Raw genomic sequence first — 22,098 nt, 5'->3', positions numbered from 1 at the left:
TTGGGTTTAAATAACACTGGAAGTGGCGAAACTTAAGTACAGAAGTTATGTGACAAATAGATCTACTTTGACTTGTGGTTACATACGGGACACAAACACCGGTCTCCTGGGCAACAGTCCTGTGAGCGTTTGCAATTCTCTATACTTCCCGGTTCACAATTACTTGTATTACATACTGTACAAATGAATTTTGTGCTGACCATTATGAAAAAAAAAAGGTGAAATTTTTGTCTATGTACACAAATCAATATATAAAATTTCTTGACTATTTAACAAACTGCTGTGCAACTGGGCTGGAATCTCATTGTGACTGTTGGTTAAACAAGATCACTTCCTCTATTGTCAGTCCATCCAGTGATATGTATCCGTAGTAAATTTGTGGTTTGGCATTGTCTTAAAAATGGATTTTCCTAAATTGTTGTTATATAGCTTTGAGGCCTCATTACGCTGAGTGTTGAACAACCTGTGCCAGTACAACAGGCCTGTATCTGTTTCCTAACAACATGCTCCTCTTATGACACATGGATCAGAAAAAAAGACGCCAGAGATTGTAATATAATCAGGCCACTTGGCCCAGTAGCAGATAGGCCTGCCATTAAGCCTGTTACAGCAGGAGAAAGCGGCTGTATGGATCTGGGCCAGACCTGTCAGCCTTTATACAGTGCGACAGTGTTAGGCGTGCTTGCCCCCACTACTTTACTCTGATCGGTGTTTTGCCCATAGTTTGTCAGTGATGTATGAAAAAATCAATTAAATCCCAGCCGTGTTGGAGTTGCTGTGGGTTTTTCATGACTTTAAAGTCTCTATGCCCGGAAGTGAGCGAAAACCACCGAGGTCAGGTGAGCTTCCAGAGGAGCTGTCCAGATATGACTTGATATGACGAAGCAATTGGTCTCCAACCTTTTTGGCAAGTGAGCCTCTGAAATGCAGGACTATCTTCTTGTGACTCCTAATAACTGGTTACGGTCTTAGTGTGGTGTTGATTGGCCATCAGTTTGATGATTTTTCCTTCTCAGATTATATCATTTGAATGATTTTTTAGAAGTCCCAAAGACATTAAATTATCCAGTATTTTCATAAGAACAAAAAAAATAAAAAAATAAAAACTATTTTTTGTTGGATAAATATTTTTATATTTATCTTTCTGTCATCTTGTGAGCCCTTAGATTTAGGCTATCGTTAATATATGCCCATCCCCAGGTTGACAAACACTGATAAAAAGTTAGAATTTGTAGCCTAAAGCATTTTTAAAAATCATTTTAACATCCAATCTATGTTCAAAATCAAAGTTTATAAAGATTTGTGTTAGACGTGGTAGATTAAATAAAGTCACATATTTGTCACACTGATTACTAAAAAAAATGAACATTGAAAAATGTATGTCAGCCCATACGGGATGAGACACTTAGTCTCATGATTTAGACATGTGTCTGCAGATGACCATGTACTATAACTGGAGGGCTAACTGGTTGGTCATGTTTCCAACCACATCAGACAACAAAAAACACTTTTGATCTGTAAAAGCGGCCTCAGTATTTCTAAAATCCTGGCCCTTCATTTGGATCAACCTTTAGTCACATGTAACACTTGTGATAACAGACAATATATACTTATATTTAATAATAGATTTGGATGCGACCCAGTACGTCTCACATATTATTTGACCTTTTATGGTACTGAGCTTAAGTCCAATATGAAGGCAGTTATAGCTCAGGCTGGTCTCATACACTGTTCGTAGCTTTACCTACAGAAATCAATTTGTGTGTAAATCACATAATTGAGAACCAGGAAATATTAATAGCATACATAAGTACTGCTACCGGTTATTTTAAGTCAAACCACAGTCTTTTCCTTACCGTCTAATTTTGTAGTTTTATTGCCTGAATCTGACTAAGTAGTTTTGTTGCCTAATCCTAACCAAATCGATCTTTTCCTAAACCTAACCAAATAGTTTTATCGCCTGAACGTTAAAGTTGTTTCCTGTGAAGCTATTTTGAAAAGACCGTACAGGGCCGGCTTAATGCATATAGGCCATATAGGCGGTCACCTAGGGTGCCACCTTCTGGGGGGTGCTGTTTGCCCTCTAAAAATATAATAATAATAATAATAATAATGATAATGAATGCCGGTGGGCGCCCTTCCTCATTTCCTGCATTGAAATAACAAATTAATAAAATAAAGAAAGAAAGAAAGAAATACACTTTTCGCCTCTGTAGCTCTCTTACTCACACTTTTTCATCTGCCCGGCCAAACTTATTTGTTAATAAAAGTGTAAATTGTAGTGACAAACTAAACGCTTTTATGCCAACAATATCAGGGACCAATTGTTTTTTTATATTATCAAATTCAATTCAATTTATTTGTATATAGCGTCAAATCATAACAGCAGTAATCTCAAGATGTTTTTCATAGAGCAGGTCTAGACCGTATGAATTAGACACCCAACAAGATATCCCTCATAATAAATACAGTTATTTATGAAATCAAAAATCTCAATTTTTGTCTTAAAACCATTGTGATGTCTGATGTGTGTTGCTTTTTATGGATTTGGAGCCCCGCTGCCTATAGTGCTGCTGTAGGGACAGGGTCCAGTCTCCCAAAACTCTAACCCTATAGAGCAGCATTGGCGGCGGGGCTCCAAATCTGAATTTCACCCGGAGCACCAAAAGGTCTAGAGCCGGACCTGAGACTGTATGTATGTAAGGACTGGAAATGGACACGTGTTGCTGGACTACCTAAACTCAAATCATTTTCCTACTTAAACTTAAACTTTTTAAGTGTATAAACTTAAACTTTCTAAATTCAAGTTTAAATAGGAAAATGATTTGCAGGAAAATAAACACTAAAGGATAAATACTTTTTCACAAGATATCTTACACACCGTTGCATGAGAATAAGTTGAATATAGTTTTTTTTTTGGTCGATGTTGTTTTTCCTGAGACCTGAGGGTAAATTGTGTTGGACCATATATCTATAGAGAAACAAATGAGCTGAAAATAGTTCAGTACACATAAGGCAAACACTAAATAAATCAATTAATTCATTTTTTGATTCCTGAAATCTTGTCCCCTCATAACAAAGGTATCAAGAGGCCTGGTGGCTCATTGGTAAAATCACATATTGTTTGTATTGTTATGGACATAAATACCTCCATTCAGCTGATTCTATAATATGATTAGATTCCTATTATATTATGATATATCCCGTTACATCTGGCTAGTGTAACAATGAGAACCCCAACACCTCAGTCAGAATAAAGGTGGATTAGTGTCATCATGGAATAAACTTCAGTATATAATCATTCAAAATTCAATAGTTGCACTTGTAATTAAAACCAGTTTGCCTGCTTTTGCTTAAGATCTGATCAGAGGAAAAACAATATGTTTGTATAGGACCATTTGTGGATTTGTTGTGTTGGGGGGGTATGACAATTTGTGGATAGGAGAGAGGAGAAGAAAGAGGTAGAGAGAGGGGGGCTTCTTGAGTAGGCAATCTTTTCACACTATCATAAATCACGGCGTGGCTAACATGCCTCCTCTTCTTTCTTTACACCTAGCCGTCAGGTCCCCATTCACTACGACTCATTCTCGCTGTGGCACGCGCACACACACGCACAGCTCTGCATGCTGCAAGTAAACTTCTTTCTCAATGATGAGCGAGAGAGAGAGAGAGAAGGAGGGAGAGAGAGAGAAAGAGAGAGCATGGCGAGGCGCCCTTTTCTGTTACCTATTCTGAGGCATCTGTCTTCAGCAGCCTGCACACACACACACACACACACACACACACACACACACACTGAAAAGAAGCTGTTTTGGCCATAGCATGCTTGTGCGCGGGCACACCCCGCGGATGCCTCCACTGCTTCTGAGGCTCGAGAGAGAGAGACCACGGTCACACAACAGATAATTAATGACATGTCGAGCGGCGGAGCGCGTGGGATGGGGACGCGTCGGGAACACACACCGGGACACCGGGACACTGCGCGAGGAGCATCCCGGCAGACCTTACCTGCTCTCACTCGGCGTGGCTCTCCTCCTGTGTTTTTTTTTGTTTTTCCCCTGGATGCAGTCTGGACAGGGACGAAGACACCGGATGGAGTAAAAAAAGAAGATCCTTTCTTGGAGAACCTTGGACCTACTTTTTCACTGTGCGTAATTACGCGCAATCCAACGGTTTGGCTTCTTTTTTTGATTCTATTCGAGTCCAAAATGGCACCAAATGCATGCCAGTTAATCCCGGCGTTTAAAGCGCACTGTTGCTGTCTGTTATAATAATGCGGGTGTATCCATTAGGACGCCTCCAGAACACAACGTGAAGCGGTTTTTGGGGGAAAAGCCATAAATCTTGCCGGGCTCCGCCATAAATCTCCAACAATCAAAGTCTCTACCTACAGCACACAGGCTGTCGGGGACTACTCGGGTCTGGGGCTCGCGGTGCTAATACTTTACCCTAAAAAACACACCGCGTGCGCGCGCCTAACACCCCCACCCCCTCACCAACCCCAACCCCTCCGCCTGTGCTGCAAAATCCCCCGTATAGTATAGAAGGCCTGGTGCGTGCCTGGCCAGCAGCACCGCGCGGCCAGGGCTCGCGCTTTTTCCTTTTTCCCCTGACGCCTTTATATCTCACACTGTCTGACCGGCACGAGAGCGAACGTCGGGGTCCATGCAGCGCGAGCTCCGGTGTGCAACACAGTATATGCTGAGCGAGCCCTTTTCCTCTCTGGATCGAGCGTGACGCCGTATTCCCCGGGCTCTCCTCCTCTGTCTCTACCTCTCTCAACCTATTTCTTTCCTCTTCTCTATCCTTCTCTCTCTCAGCTCGTCAGATTAGAGTCAGATCAGAGTCATGTGTCCTTTCAGTCTTGTCGTTGCCTCCTTCCTCTGACGGCTGGCATCTTTTTGGTTCCAGCCGCACTGCTGTTGTTTTGGTGTTTGCTGTACTACCTATAGCTGTCGTTAGACGTCCTTGTTGACCTTTAACCCCAAAATATTCTACATCTGTCTCTCAAATAGTCAAACGTCCCCTTCATGCGCATTTTGAATTGCTTCACTGATCACAAATCAGCTGGTTCTGTCTCTGTCCATCTCTCCACCATGGTGTTGCTCCCTGCTCGGACCTCTGGCTGAATTTGTCGTGCGTCCTGGCTTTGCTGGTGCTGGTGATGGTGCTGGTATAGGCGGATTGACACCGTTGAAGTGTTCCTGAATCAGGCTATATGGACTGACAGCTCGACAGGGCCGCAAGAAACCCAGAGAGGGGTGAAGAAAGGTGGTGGGGGGTTCTGGTTCTCGTTCCTGTCCAATGGGGGAGTCTGGGGAGTTTTGGGGAGTTCAGCGTGACCTGCCTGTCTGTCCATCCTGGCCAGATGTTGGTTATTACATGGCGTCAAACTGAGAGCGATCAGAGGAGAGGAAGAGGGAGAAGAGAGGAGGCATTCCGCTGTGATTTGACCTGCGCGTCCACACAGGGGAACTGTTTCCGTCGTGTTTGGCATGTTTACACATCCACTGGTAGAGTCTAGTATCATATAGGAGCGATTTGGGTTAATTACAGCGAAAACAATGGGGTGTTAATCAGGCCTATATGAGAGAAAAAAACAAAACCTTACATGAGTCTAAAAGAAAGAAAAAGAGTGTTCACATCCAATTTCATATTTATGAATGGGTGAAATCGACCTAACCATTTCTGTAACCAGAATCATTTGGTGTGATTGAACCATTCCCACATGATGACCAACAAGATGACACAGCAGCTGCTACGTTTTAGGCCCATACGCATTCTCAGGAAGCACAAATATTGGGGAAAAAAATAAGAGTTTTATGCAACTTTAACTGGAATTATCAAATTAGCAGACGCATCTTGTGTGAGCCTTTAACCCGAGATAGGATCTTGGGATATTTTTTGGACATGTAACCGGGTTCAATGTCTTTTTTTGTGGAGGTTTCTGAGCGGCCCTGCATGTCTTGGTGGTATTGGCCCTTATTCACAGGTACAATTTAGATATTGAATTAATCTCAAACAGATACACTTGGCTCTCTCTCTCTCTCTTTCTCTCTCTATCTCTGTACCTCGCCCTCCCTTCTCTCTGTGTGTATTCTTGTTATCTGCCCACGCGTATAGACATGCCTTCACTGCCACACACGCAAATACACACACACACACAATGAGAGAGTGAGAGAGACAAAGCAAGGAAGAGGAGAAAGAGAGGGAGAGAGAGAGAGAGAGAGAGAGAGAAGTTCAATTACACCAAGCCGTTATTTTTGGTTTGATAAAAGAAAGAGAGGGAATAAAGGCTCGTGGTCGGTCCCCCTCCTCGTGGACACATATCCGGCCAGCAGTGTCTCTTATCGCTCTCGTGCATGCTGCTCTCCGGCCCGGTTGAAGGGGAGAAGAAAAAAAAAAGCGCAGCTCGCGGGTTCTGGATACGGTTTCAGACGCTCATTTTTCACGCGCTTTGAATCACTGCCCTCGCGCAGCCGATTATAAATTAGCGCGAGGCTTTCTTATTGATTTATTTCCGAACTGGTAGCCTAATCATCTCCGCGCGCGAGGAAGAGCCCCGGAAGTATACCTGGCATGGCGCATGGAGACTGGATATCTGCAGCCTCTATAAGAGATAAGGCAATAGGTTAAACAATACTAATAATTTTTATTAGAATATTAATAATACTATTTTATTTTAAATTCGATTATTTCTATTATAATAAATCACAGCTTTGGAGTGTCCCCTTCTCTTGTTAGGGCTGATTTAAACACATGTTAACGTGTTTTGTTAACATTTTCTTCCACCACACTTAAATCTTTCGCTCGTTAACGTCCAGCGGCTGCAGATTTATGAGTCCGAGCGCTCCTCTGATTTATGTCGGACTGTTTTCGAAGAATCTCTGCTCCGTTTTTAAACTCAACTGCTTTCATTACTCCCATCATTTTTTGGCCTTTTTTAAACAGAATTCAGCGAGACCGTCTTTGTCGGAAAAAGCCACTGTTATGTGTGCGTAAAAACCCTTAACAGTTAAATTAACTCCGCTGCGTTTTATAGCTGAGGGCAGATTCGAGCAATAAGCACCAGTCTTATGGATATGGAATATATATCCCCAGTGCTGATCGTTGGGTGGATTTATTTTCTCTGTTTAAACGCTTCTTTTTGCAACGCTTTTCCTTTTCTGCGTCGCTGGAATAATCACGGGGAACAGAACAGCTTGTATTGTGCAATTTGAAGGTGCACAAAACAAAACACATTGTTTATCTGCTACAAATATTTTAATTAATTTCACATAACTGTGTCTCTATTGAATATTTAAATAAAGCCATGCGCTGTTTTTTGCTCCCTTTGTGTCTATGATGCAGCCTATGACTTGTGTTTGAAAAGTGGCACGCTTGAATTAAAGGTGATTTCATTTATATTTTTTCTTTTAGAATTGTTAAGTTAAATTAATGGTTTCAGTTAAATTCGATGGAGCGTTACAATGACGACACGATCGACGTAAATCGAAGATATTTTCCACCATTTATACCGGAATGGTCGCTCGGCACATTTAGACTTTTTTTTTTTTTTTTTTTTTTTTTTTTGCGTGGGGAAAAGAACAGAGAAGAAGACAATATGGCTGCCAGTCTCGGCTGTGTGAGTGGGAAGATGCGCCTTGTGTGAAGTCTTGTCCGCGTGTCTATCAGACGCGTGGGTCTGCACCGACCTTGTCTTTGACCACATGCGATAAAATGATACATCAATCAGGACGGATACAAACAGATATGCCCATTTTTTTGTGTGCGTATCAGCGTCATTTGTTTTATTGTTGCAGCCCCTCGCGAAACGCACCACGAGACCATAATAATAATAGCCACTGCTGGATGTTCTTCCGTTGAGCTACCATTAGAAACAAGCTTTCCTCCTGAGCGGTTAAACCAGCAGCAAACAATACATCTGGGTTAAAGAGTCTCTCTCATACACACATTTGTATCTTTTTAAATGCGCAAGACGTTGGATACGTGTTTAAGTATGGAGCCACGAGAGGTGGGAGATAAAAAAAACAATAATAATAAAGGTACTCATTTAACGACAATGCAACATCATTCCATTCACACAAGTCACTTCCATTTAAAGATTCCGCTCCAGCTTCAGCAAATCAAACAGTAACGTATTAACAAAACAAGCTACCCGTCTTATTAAGACTCCTTTATATTCTCCTGAAGCCACAGTGAGCTGCTGCCATTGTCCTGCTGCAGGTTTCGGTGTAAACATTAATTCCAGCCTCAAATGTTTGTGGCGTCACAATAAACTACCGAAGACACAGTAACGCATTAACATATCTGTTTGTTTTTTCTCACAGTGAGGTAACAAACATCTGGATTATGACTAATAACAGCACACAAGCAGCAGCTTATGCAGAATTGTTTTTAGCGAGAGAGTTGCGAGGCCTCACAGGAGTTCAATCCTCCTCCTGCAGCCTGGAGAACAGCAGCAGCAGCAGCAGCAGCAGCAGCTATAATGGATGTCAGACAGGGAGTGATATCATTTCTCAACACCGTTTTCAAATATTTGAACTATTTCAGCTTTGGTTTGATGTGGAGCTATCTGGCCCAGACAAAACATACTCAACGGTGGACACATGTGAGGGTGGATAACGATAAGATAAACTGCTGTCGCGTTGCCTTCACTGCTGCTGTGCGACTTAAGGAATGTTTTTTAAATGCAACGGTGTCATCATGAGGAGCTTCATGCTTTGGTTAATTTTTTTTTTTTAAATGTGTAAATTCATTCTTAACTTCTCCCTCCTCAGTGCTGGGCAACACAACCTGTGTCTCCTGTTTGGAAATGGATTTCCTCCCTGTCACCTAAATCAGACATGAGGCCGAGACACACAGTAAAATATTTAAATATATATGAAAAAAAGGAGGAAATATGTCCGACCCCCCCTCCCACCCTCCCACCATCTCACCATCTCTCCATCTCTCTCCGTCCACAGAAATGAGGCGGGATATTGTTTTTGACACGGCATCGGGCAGCAGGAATACACATTTTGAGAAAGGCTGCCTCTTGCTGCTACTGCCATTATTATGTGATGGGAAGCCGCGGAGACGCTCTAATTTGGTTACGCTAAGGTTTACTCTGGTAGTGATGGCCGAGAGACACAGGGAGGAGGGGGGGGGGGGGGGGGGGGGACATGTCAGAAATGTGATGGTGAAGTGATGTTCCCGGTGCGCATCCATCCATCCATCCATCCATCCATCCATCCATCCATCCATCCATCCATCCATTCCAGCTGCATGAGATGCATCACATGTGTTAATAAATACATATAAATAACTATGCTTATTATTATTACAATGCCAATCCCCAAAAATGATGTCTTGCAAGCTGATGTTGTATATGTGTGTGTAATAAAATGATGTATTATTATTATTATAGACTGCCCACTGTACTTATTGCACTTTGCATATATTACCAGCTGGCTTCACACCAAAACAACACACACCACACCAGCGTCACCCACTATATAGTGAGTTATGAGGCTAGCCGACGGAATTACGTTACTCCATCCCTAACCCCTCCTCAGCCCACCCCACTACTGCTACTCGCAATGGGAAGGGCTAAAAAATGCTACCACAACCGATTCACAATGTCTCATTGAGTCATTGCGTTTGGAGTTTTTTCCCACAGCCACGAGGAACGACAAAATGCACGCAGGATTTGATATGAATTATATGTGAATATAAACATGGGAGCAAAAAAAAAAGAAGAAAATCCTCCAGTCTTGCCTCTTATTTTCCTTGCCACATTTAAAGAGAAGAAGAAGAAGAAGGTCTGATTCACGGTGAAGGATTTGAGCAAAGGCAGAGCCACTGAGTGCTGACATGAATAATGGCGCACAGCTCCATTCCAGCAGGCTTCCAAAGAAAACACACTGAGGAAAAATGCATGGAGAGGAGGGAACTTCTAAAAAATGAACTCAGAGTCAGTGGACACCATGCAGACACCTCCAAATCTCCTCCAAATACAATTACCAGCACTAGATGTTATATATATATATATACTACAACAATACGCAGGTAAATAGAGTGGATATAAATCCCAAAGCCAAACTGTGTTCTCCTTGGATATAGCTTCTGTCACTTCTCAAATCATTTTGTTTTTCAGTTCAAACCCAGAGCTTCTAATTGTGCTTTGAGAAAGCCATGAACTCGAACCGGCGTCATTTACATCTCCAGCTTGGCTGAGCTATTTGGGGTTCACTCACACACTTCCTGGCTAGAGATGGATGAGATTCCCCCTGGCCGGCAGGTCCTCTTTTTAATTTTATGAGATTTCATGTTGGCCGAGGCGTGCCACGGTGTGCCAAATTTAAACAAATCTCCCGTTAATTGGTCGCCGCAGTAATTCACGACCCGGAGCTACAGCCAGCTGCATAGTGAGCAAGAAAAAAAAAAAAGGAAAAACACCTGGAGTAATAATCAAAAAAGCGTGTGAGAGTGTGTGATGGGAGATGAAGATGTATATAGAGGAGGAGAAGAAGAAGGAGAGCCGGATCAGAAAGAGAAAGCCCGCGTGTGTCTTCTCCTTCTCCATCCTCGTTCCGGTGTATCATCGGTCCATCGACCGTCATTTTTCCCACCCCACCGTCTTCCCACAGCGGAGGAAAAAAACATGATTTATCTTGGGCAGCACCATAAACAACAGCACTCCCTCACAAACACACAATGGCAGCCGCGCGGCCGCACGCTGACACCCTGCCTCACTATAAATCAAGAGAAGTAGCTGGCTGGGAGAAAAAAAAGAGGAAGAGAGAGAGGGAGAGAGAGAGAGGAAGAGAGAGAGAGAGAGAGAGGGATGGACGGAGAGTCAGGCAGATAGAGAGAGATGTAGAGGCAGACAGGAGGTGATGGGAGAAAGATGGAGAAGAATATCCAAGTGCTTCTTAAAATATAAACAGCCATCGGCTAACGTCCCTCTCTCTCTCTCTCTCCATCTCTCTCTCTCTCCGGTTTTGCAGGCTGCCCTGCTGCACCGCTCCAACCTATAAACAATGGCTGATGATGATGGGTGGTGGTGGGGGGGTGATGTGTAAACAAGCACGACAGCAACATGCACGATGAGAAAACACGGCGAAAAGATGGGTATTTTTTTTGTGGGGGGCATATTTACCAGGGAAGTTAAAATAGCCCCTATGATTCAGTGAGAGGGATGCAGGGCGAAGGCGGCGCAGCAGCAGCGGCGGAGAAGAAGAAGATGAGGAGGAAGAAGAAGAAGAAGAGTGGTTTCTGGTTTCCCCCATGCAGTCAGCCTTCCTTCCGCAATACTCACGGTGTCCACAACGACCCGCAAGACGCACACCCGTCCAAATTTTGTTTTATTGCAGCCTCCTTCTCTCTTTTCTCTTCCTCTCTCTCTCTCTCTGTTTGGCGTTTTCTCAGTGTCTCCTCTTCTCCCCCCTCTCTCTCTCTCTTTCTCTCTCTCTCTCTCCCCCTCTCTCCGCTGCTATAGGGGGGGCTTGTATTTTTTTTTTTTTTTTTGAAAGGACAGTTGAATTTTCGACGTCAGACACACACACACACAGACACACACACACACACACTGGGGCAGCAGCGCGTCTTACCGTTATATTCCTGACGAATACATATCTATTCTGCAACCTCTGCATTAATTATTTAATGAATCACGTGACGTGTTGGTGGGGGTGTGGGTGTGGGTGATGTGGGGGGGTAATCCGTGCGCCTCTCTGTTCGTGGGACCCATCCGGACCAGTGTGCGTAAAAGCAGGACTTTTTTTAAAAAATGAACATTAAAAAACAGCACTTCTGTTCAGCTTCTTCAGTGTGTGTGTGTGTGTGTGTGTGTGTTATATAAAGTGTAAGGTAAAGCAGGGCTTAGGCCTGTGACAGACGCACAGAGAGAGACCGATAAAAGATGATTGTCACCGACTATGTTCGTTTTTAAAAAATGAGTGCACGCCTCAGACTGTTTCTTCGTTATTCCTCACTGTCATCTCCCTCCCGGTGAGCCGTTAGTCGGCAGAACGAGGAGGGGATCCCTTATATTGTCCTGTCTTATATTTCAATGGATCTGTTTTCCAGCAAAATGAGAAATATTCCAACGATGACGGAGAATATTTTTTTTGTATTATCTGCATCAGTTTATTTCTCCTGTTTTTGGTGTCATGTTTCCCGGAGCTCAACTTAATATTTAACAGCCCAACAGAAAGAAGCCAAGTGTGTCAGGTGGAAAACAAATCAGCTTGTTTGTTTAATAATTACAAATTCATGTTCCGCATTGAAATGTGAGAGTGACATGGCTGGAAATCCGAGGAAAATAAAGCAGACCAGGATTTCCCTCCACCTCTCTGTGAAAACATTAATTAAATATTTTCTTTTTTATTAAATTGTCCAAAATGTTCTTTTATCCCATGAACAAGTTTTTACGCGCTGTAATTTCATTTAGAAGGATGCATTTATTTATAAGGGAGAGTAGCAGACAGGTAACATGGAGAAGAGAGGGAGACATTAGAGAGAGAGAATGATACTAAAGAGGAAGAAAGAAGAAGGAGAGAGAGTGAGGGAGGGAGAGACAGACGAAGAGACAAAAACCCCCGTCGCGAGGCCGTGCAAGGCAGCAACAATAGCACGTTGGAATCCTTTTTTCCCCGGTTCCAGAGCTCGAGCCGCCTCCAGCAGAACAATGGAGCTCGAGACTCTTTAAAAAAAAGTGTGGAGGCTAACGGGGCTAACCTCGCTGCTGCTGCTGAGGAGCTAACAAGAAACACTTCAAGGTCAAACAACGGGCCGCTGCAGCCTCAAGACGCGCACCGTGCTACAGAGCAACCTGCTTCTCCATCTCCATCTCCATCTCCATCCTGATAATAAAAATACAAAACCAAACGCTTTACGCACCGACTTCATTAGGAGTGTCCATTACAACTAAACCCATTTGTTTTTATATTTATTCAGTAAACAATTGAGACGCCACTGAAGAAGAGGAGACAAATAAAACCAGATGCAATTAGCCAGAACTGCTCTGTGGTGAGATCAGAGCAAAAAAACACAATAGGGCTATAGCTTCTATAAATAAAATATATAACATGACATAAAAAACATAATTAGACAAAAAGAAGGAAACAGTTCTAAACCCTATTATCAGTGAAAGAGTCGGGTTTATTATTTAATTATTTATATTCCTTTTTGACGCACTAAAAAACGCACAAACTTGTATTGTATTTGGAGCGCCGCGGCGGTTTCCCTGAGATTTTTTACCCACAACAAGATTGAAATCAAACATTTGCGGCGGTGATGATGGCGTCTGTAATGACGGCCATAAATTATAGCAATCACAGTGTGAAACAACAGCGGAGATAAGTAGCAGCAGAGACCTGGAGCCGGCCTGACAACAGCAGCAATGCGAACCAGCTCTGTAAACTTGGCACAGACATGCACATGCAAAAGCTGCAGAAAATCATTTCAATAGCATAAACATCCGAATTATGATGGGTGAGGAGGTTGTATAGAGTCAACCAGAAGGAGACACTTTGAACTGTAGTGCTGTAACGCTGGAAGCTTAAACCATAACAATCATTCATTTGGTGATGGTAGCCTCACCGCCATACGTGTGGCGACAGAACACACAAAGGAATGTCTTTGTGAGATGATGGACTTGGCTGCTTTATAAAAATAATTTTATTTTAAAAGCTTAATCTTATTAAAACAAAACGTCAGGCATATTCTTATCTGCAACCTACTAATAATCAGTATATTTAAAGACGATTATTGCAAATATTGCATGAATCAAATCTTCATAAAACCGTTATTAAAACAGTTATTTCAACACTTATTAGTGAGACACAGAGTGATGCTAAAAGGCAATAATTGAAGTGGTGCTGGAGTTCTCGGAGATCTTGGGGGTCTCTCGGTCCGTGATGGATTAAGACAGGTAGATTCTTCCCGCTCGTTAATGATTAACCAGGCTCTGAATAAAAAGAGAGAAACTGAAAATGTCTCTTTGTCGAGACGCAGAATGGCCGTACAATTAAAGTGTCCAAGACGTGATGAAGTGGTTGCGTATTAGATCACAAGAAACGAGATAATAATAATAATAATAATTATTATTGTTTTTATTTTTAGTATTACGCATATACTCATTCGAGGGAGAAGAGAGACAGCAGAGACAGAGACAGAGAGAGATAGAGATTGATTTGCCAAGCCCTGACATCTCGCCTTTTACTGCGGCTCGTAAATCTGTCTCGAAACGGCAGCACGCGCACAACCGTTTTTTGAAATATATTCTCCTGCGCGAGGTCTTCCCCTCCCGTTAAGGGATTGCACCGGAGACAAATCCAACGGCCGGTCTCACGAGCTGTGTGGTTTAACCGGTTTAGTACCACATAACAACTCATCTGCCTTATTATTGCTCTTCTTTTATATATAATGTGAATCAAAAATCAATCAAAATCAATAACCAATATCATTTGAGTAATTTCTAATGCATCTGTGAACGCGCTCATTAGCCTCCATTTAAAAAAAAAAAAATTAAATATTATTATGAAGGAAACAGGATCCATAATTGATATCTGAAACCCGTCCCTCTGTGCTTTTAATGGTGAATTCAGTGCGTTATAATAGGCGGGCATGACAGGATCAATGACTTGTGAACAATGTCCGAACTGTCTCACCATTGTTACCTTTATAAAGAGAGAGCTACAGTATATAGATCACTTCATAGTTCATATTGTTACAGTTACACCTCTAATGCTGGGTTATGATTTGGATCATCTTCTGTGCCAGTTTATAAAAACATGAAGATCCTATAACCCGTTTATGGGAGTTTAGGTTTATGGATATGCACTTCTAGATTACTGGTGACATAAACTACATAATCTCCAAAGCTGGCACTCTACATTGAACGTGTGCAGAGATATCTATAAAGAATGATGAATATATGACAAGAGGGCATAACTGATAATATTGCATGTAGTGAATTTACCCTCGTGTTTGTGTTTTTAATCTACTGAAGGCTTCATAACAATCTGAATTATCACTGAGGAATAAAAAGCAAAAGTCTCAGTCAAAATGAATTGCTGAGTGGAAGTTGGTTTTCTTGTTGCTCTACTTAATGTTTCATAACACAATCACAATAAACTGTAGACACATGTGGGATAATCGTGGTGTGGTTTTTTTACATCTGCTGTCCACATGATGTTATTATATATATATATATATAGCCTGTATAATGTAACAGAAGTCAGCAGCGCGTCTTTGTCATTATAGGATATTGATAAGTAAAAGGTAAGGAGGGGGGTTGTTTAATACTTGAGTATCAATGCAGGCCTAATGCTCCGCCATTAGTCACACAGGCCACAGAAGCCTATTTATCACTCCCATCTAACGGATATGAGCGCTGCTGTAACACACACAATGCTGGAGTCATCACCACTGTAGGCTGCTGCTTGTCTCCGGTCACTGAACGCAGCATCACAGACATCACCACCGCTGACAAAACTGTGGCATCACTTTACAACAACGAGAACTAAATAAAAGCGTTACTTCTTTATCAATAATAATAATACTAATAATGGATGTATTATTTCAGCCCTTATACGCACAAAAAAGCGTAAATGGCACGATATTGCGCAAAGCGTTTAGCTTGTAATAAGTACGTCACGTGTTTTTGTTGACGCTTATGACGTGTTTTACTTAGTTTACTTACTTATGTTAAGCCCAACCATGACGTCTTCCCTTTACCCTATACTAAGTGTTATTTTTTTTGGCCTGAACCTAACTGCAGACTTTTGCGTGGCGTACAAATGACGAAAAATGCAAAAAAAAAAAACGCTCAAATGCGTCTTTATGATACGCGGAATGTCCGTGTAATGTTGTGGTATTTATACGCCTTTCCATGGTTGATTATTTAATCAGTGATTGGACAGTAGAGTGCTTTAATATAGCACACAGATCCTTTGGGGTTGCCAGGTTGGGTACCAACTGCAAAAAAATATGATAAAATGTAGTGTATATTTCAGTAAGTAATAAAACCTGCTGCTACAACAGTTAAAAAGTAATTTATGGTTTTGACTAAGATGCACTTTTTTTTCTAGAAAGAGAGGAGTCAGAAGAGTCCAGTCCTCCTCCTTTTTACCTATTAATAATAAAAGTATCTGGAATGCTGATAAAGGATTAAAAGAGCTACAGTTTCATTCTGTCAATGTATTCATTGTTTGATCATATTTATTCTCGTTAGTAATAATCATTTATTATAGGCTATTCATACTGAGTATATTACACTCCAAGCAGCATTGTGTTACAGCAGCCATGGCCTAAAAATACATTGTGTACAAGCTGCGTGTTGCAACTTGGCAACCATTATCTGGCCCCTCTCTTTTTAATACTTAATACATGTCTACTTTTAAATGGCTCGCACGCTCTCTCTCTCCCTCGCGCACACACACACATTCACACAGCCGGTGCTAGTAGTAAAAAAAAAAGCCTGGCAGCCATATATCTCTCGTGACGACCTCCTCCTGCAGCCCGCGCGCCTGCACCGTGACCTCCTCCTTCTCCTCGCGCTCTCCAGAATAATAAATTTCTCGGGCAACGCGGCTGCAACGAGCTGCATGGAGAGAGAAGAAGAAGAAAAAAAAACACACACAAAAAACGCGCGGGCGATTTGTCTGGCAATTAGTAAACCACCGCGAGACTCCCCAGGTCAGAGAGAGAAGTTGGTGTTTGGTTGGATCTGTTGGTGTGTGTGTGTGTGTGTGTGTGTGTGCCAGCCTATAATGAACCATGGGAACACGCTCACAAAACAGCACACAGTGGAGACATTTGGTGACTTGAACGTGTCACAGAGTGTGTGAACCCTGAAAGCCTGCAGCTTCCTGCGTAAAGCTGCTGTTGAAACATCAGCTCCACCAGCTGATCCGAACCCTTCAAACACCTCAGTGACAGCAGACTGCAGAGCATGAAGCAGCTTCTCTGTATATAGAACCACACAGGTCACAGTGTGAGAGAGAGCTTCCTTGTTGTTTCATGCTTTTACCTCACAGTTATTTAAGTGCTAATCCCTGCTGAGATTACACAATCACGTCTCCTTTTTAGATGGAGAGAAGCACCAGGATAAGAGAAGGCAGCTGCAGGGAAACACAACAGGTAGCAACATACAGAAACAGAGTTAAAATCACATAAATGGGATATTTCACTAAATAAGAGCTCAGCAGGGCATTTGTGCAGCAGCAGAGCAGCAGGACTTTTCATTTCGTTTTTTTAATGAACCTGCGTGGGCTCAGGGCAGAAATTAGATTTACTCCATTCAAGCTTTTTATGATGAGAAACTTCACAAACTCATCCACAGCATATCTGTGTAAATCAGCCAGCATTAACGCTGCTATAGGATTAAAATTGCATTTCTCGGTCACATATGTATTATGTCAGCTGAATGTGTATAATCTTGAAGGCATTTTCTGCCACATCTTACTTTTGTTTTGCTTTGACAGCTACAAGACACCATCTTCTTCTCTCTCATTGATGCATTGCATCCTGTTACAAACAGCCATGAGGTTTTACTACAATTAACAGAAATGTGTAACAGGCCCTCACACCCGAATGACAAAAGAAGCTTGTTTATCAGTAACACTATGTATGTTGGCTTCACACCACACAGAATGTTTCCAGCTTTACAACTAAACAGGAGGTTTCAATGTGTGTGAGCAAACAACCAATGCCATGTGTGTATTATATCACCATCGAGCTGCTCTCTTATATCTGTTTCTGCAGAAAGCATTTCCTGTCGCATGTAGGCGACGACCAGCAAAAACACACAAAATAAATACAAGGGCAGAAAATACATACTTATTAAGAAGTCCAAACTCCTATTGGTTCCTCTGCTCAGTCATCTGTGCTGCATAGCTGTATGCTAAACTTTTCCACTACTTGAAGTGTTGAAATTTGTTGGAAGTTGGCACCAATTGCCTGGTGAATTTCTTGGTCTTGTTTATTTATTTCTTGATCAAACATTGGCTGATTTAGAACCTACTTCATGTCTGATTGTACTTTTTTAGTTGAGAGTTTTAATATTATATCTATAAAACACAAATGAAATGAATACATTGTTTAGCTCATATTAAATGAAAAAGAAAAATGCATACATACTCAGTCACTTAAGATATCAAAATGATTATATTTCAGAGTGGGTACTGACACTCAGGTATCATATTTACATATGCTGTGACCTCTGACCTTTCATCTCTTGGTGTTTTTTAAGTGGACTTCTCTACTGTTCCAAACGAAACAGCCAGCTGAGAGTGATGCAGGGCTGCGTCAGGGGGTGTCTTTAAAAACCACTCTGGCAAGTGACGAGCTTTAAATGTAAAATAATCAATCTGCTCTACATATGGACCCCTCGTGGTAAAATTACACCGCATACGTGTATGCCGTGCAGCACTTCCTTCTGCCTTACAAGTGAGCACTGTGAGTGTCGAGCTTTCTCAATATGCAAGATGAAGAAGGTGAGATATAGACAAAAAGTCCCAGGTCTGATCCCGAGAACAACCACAAGTCCCACTGAAGAGAACTCAAAGCAACACTGAACCACATCCTGCTTTCACCGATTTATATTATATAGATTTTCCCCATTATTCAGTCTGGTATGTTTGGCTGAAATTAAAACAAAGTTGTATGGATCTGTACAGAGCTTCACTGCACAACATGAGCCTAAACATGGACCAAGCAGTGCTCAATATATGTTGCATATCTCATATAAAATGTAAAAATGAAGGGCCATACCTATAGGAAATGAAGGCATGGTGGAACCAAACTGACCAACAGCATTTTTCCAATATGCCATTGTGCCTTTGATTAATCAATGCTTCCCAGCACACACACACACACACACACACATACACAGCACCCCTCCCAGCTGCAGGTCAGATTACCAGGCTGGAAAATGACCAGCAGCCCAGCGCCGGTAAATAATGGTGGCTGCAGCTCACTGAATTGCTCACAATCAATTTTACAGTAACGATATCAACATTCTATTCTATGTTATTCTGTTTACTATGAATGAACCCTGTCATGTTGTGAATTTTACCAAACACAGTGTCAAATTCTCCTCTGAATAGGCTTTACAACGTGCAAACGCTGCTGGAACAAGCCTGGAAGTAAAAAAAAAAAAAAAGGCTGCTCAGCAGCTTTTCAGTGAGGCAATCAGCAGGGGAAGGCTCTGTTTACACTGAGGTCCCAGTCTATCCAAATACTGTCCAACATCAGGCTGCACATTCTCTCGGTTTCAGCCTAGTCTAGCAGGCCTGGTTGACCCTTTCATACCAGATCATACAGTTAGAATGTCTCACAGCACCTTGTATTAGTGTCCTCGAGGCTTTAGATTGAGACAGAAGACCACATTTGAAAAGCTGCTCTCAAATGGCAGATTGACCAAAACTTGACACACAGATGCAAAAATATGAAAACAGTGTCCTTGTATTGGTGGCCAATACTATTATTTTAAGCATATGCTCTTATGTTTGTGAATTCCAGCTAGTCTCATCAACACAACCCCATTCAACTGACAGCCACCAGTGGCCTGTCTCTGACCCCCTGCCCAGGTGGTTAGCTTGCTTGTCTGTCTGTCTGGGTGTGGGAGCGGAGATACGGCCGCCGTGCCCCCGGGGTACAGTGCCCTGAACTCCGCCTGTTATGACTAAAGTGGCCCGGGGGCCTCCGGAGGTCTGGGAATGTCCGAGAGGGAGCGGAGGGACCAGCAGCCTTGCGAGGTCAAGGGGGAGCTGGAGAGATGGGGGGGTCGAGGTGCTGTGTGTGTGTGTGTTGTGTGTGTGTGTGTGTGTGTGTGTGTGTGTGCGTGGGGGTAACCACGGGTCAGCCTCTGGCTTCAGAGCCAGTGGACCTCATCGGTCAGGAAAACGTGTCCCCTGGTTGAACCCTCTGCGGCCGCAGCTTGGCCACTCCGCTGCCCTGCATGACCATCGATTTTTTTCCCTCCTCCACCCCTCTCTCTCTCTCTCTCTCTCTCTCTCTCTCTCTCTCTCTACCTTCCCTTCGCTTATATTTCTCTCATTTGTTCCTCTTACTTCTCCACGCATCGCATCACGCCATGGCCTGCATCCCCATGAGAGGCCGGAGCCCCCCTCCACCTCCACCTCAACCGCTGCCCTTTTATTCTTAATCCCGGGCAGATTGATTTCTGAGGGGGTCAAACAGGAGTGAGTGCGCTTCCTGAGGCCGCTGCTGCTGAGCGCGCACGGCGACCCGGCGATCGTTCGCAGTTCATTTGGAAAAGCCTCGCAGATCGTTTGTTTTCGAGGTAAATTGTTTTGGAGCGCAACCGAGAGAGTATCCATTAACCAGCACTCCCCCCACCCCTGTTCTTTTAATTTTTCTTTTTCACCCCCCTACCCCCCTCCCCTGCACCCTTCTCTCCAATTGAGCGCCGTATTATTCATATTCCCACCGCAGTATCCAGCCTGTATGCACCTGGCCAACAAAACACACACACACACACACACACACACACACACACGCATGCAACAGTATCTCATTAAAAGCTATAGGCCATAGCAACACTTTATATCCACAGAATCACAGCCAAGACAAAATGTATAATAAGCTCCGGGTGAACCAGGTATTATTCACGTGCGGGCCATATACTGTCATACATTAGCTCGAGGATTTTCTGAATGTTATATGAGCCTGCATAGCGTTAAGTTTGTTGTCCAACTGCATCATATAAACCCCATAAATTAAAATAAATCTTCAGCTGAATGTGAAAAAAAAAATATGAAAAGTATCAGTTTCATCACCCAAAGGCCCTGTGCGTAAAAGACGCACAATTTACGCACAACAGATGCTCGGGCCTTTTGAGTGACAAACAGACGCAGAAGTGACACCACCTCAACAAAAGGTTGGACTGAGACAGTTGCACAAACTCAGGGGAAAACAGCACAACTCGGGCCTGTCACACACACACACACACACACACCTTCCAACACAAACACGCAACTCCAAAAGTCCCTGCGCTAAAAAATCAAAGCCCTCCACGGCCATAAACGCACCCCTTCGCTTGACCTCGCCAAATGCGCAGGGGGCAATAAAACCATAAAAACGCCACCCAGCCATCAGACACAGAGGAGCAAGAGAGCCAGAAGACAGAAAAAGGGGGAGACAAATTGAAGTTCCCAGGCCTCTTACCTTAGATGCCATCACTTTGAGCGACCTCTGGGCCATCTTCTTCTTCTGCACCTTCGTCTGAGGTTCCCTCTGACTGGTTTGTTGGAGTTTCTTTGGAGGGATTTTCTTCTTTCCAATGAGGAAGAAAAAAAAGTTTTTTTTTTCTTATAGTAGGATAGTTGTGGGGTGTAAAAAAAAATAGGGGAGGTGTATTCATGAATGTTTATGTGTGTGTGTGACGAGGTTGGGTGTGCAGGAGGGAGGAGGAGGAGGGGGTGGGGGTGTGGGGTGTCTTCCAAGTGTCTTCCAAGACGTCTTCTTTTTCTTCTCCTCCTCTGTCTGTCTCTCTGTTCCTCGCCCTCTCTCTCTCCTGGCAGAAGGGGTCTTGTGTGTGGCTGCCGAATGACAATAGAGAAGGAGAAGAAGTGTTTAAAGAAGAACAAGTGATTAATGATTTATTTCTTGTATAATTCTCGCATTTTTCTTGAGGAGCCGTCCCTTCTGTCCTGTCCAGAAAATAATGGCGGTGAACTTTTTCAGAGGGGTGGTTAGTGGTGGGGGGGTCTGATGGGCATCCTCACACAAAAAAAATCTGCTCCCATTCACAGCAGCAGCAGCAGCAGAAGGCCCCGGCTGATAAAGGAGGCTACAAAAAGAATAAGGATTCCTTGGTGGATTTTATTGTGCGCGGTGTCACCCCGCACGCAAATTCATTTATTTCAACTCGGACTGCAAGCGCTCAGGGGCTTTAGGGGTTATTGTGGAGGCACATATGTGTGTGTGAATATTGGGGAGGGGGGGTCTGTTTGGATGCTCCAATATAGGACAATTGGTGTATAGCGAAAATTACAGGTCACAAATATGATCTTGTGTGTGTGGAGGAGGGGGTATTAAACCATAAAGCCTTCACTATATAAGAATAACATATTATATATATAT

At 42.9% G+C, this 22,098-nt stretch overlaps 1 protein-coding gene across 6 annotated transcripts in view; it reads right to left on the bottom strand.

Annotated features, from left to right (window-relative positions):
• hoxb3a (homeobox B3a) overlaps positions 1 to 22,098 on the bottom strand; it is a 97,322-nt gene that overhangs the window by 25,476 nt on the left and 49,748 nt on the right. For 4 of the 6 annotated variants that reach the window (XM_037792779.1, XM_037792778.1, XM_037792777.1 and 1 more), the window contains exon 2: positions 21,181 to 21,554. The gene's annotated coding sequence lies outside the window, so the exon portion shown is untranslated. Of the gene's footprint in view, positions 1 to 4,008; positions 4,375 to 21,180; positions 21,555 to 22,098 lie in introns of those variants that run through there. The other 2 variants (XM_037792781.1, XM_037792786.1) reach the window with 2 other exon arrangements.

The sequence above is a fragment of the Sebastes umbrosus genome, chromosome 14 (genome assembly GCF_015220745.1).
Source record: "Sebastes umbrosus isolate fSebUmb1 chromosome 14, fSebUmb1.pri, whole genome shotgun sequence".
Taxonomy (NCBI): domain Eukaryota; kingdom Metazoa; phylum Chordata; class Actinopteri; order Perciformes; family Sebastidae; genus Sebastes; species Sebastes umbrosus.
This window is presented reverse-complemented; position numbering and strand designations above follow the sequence as displayed.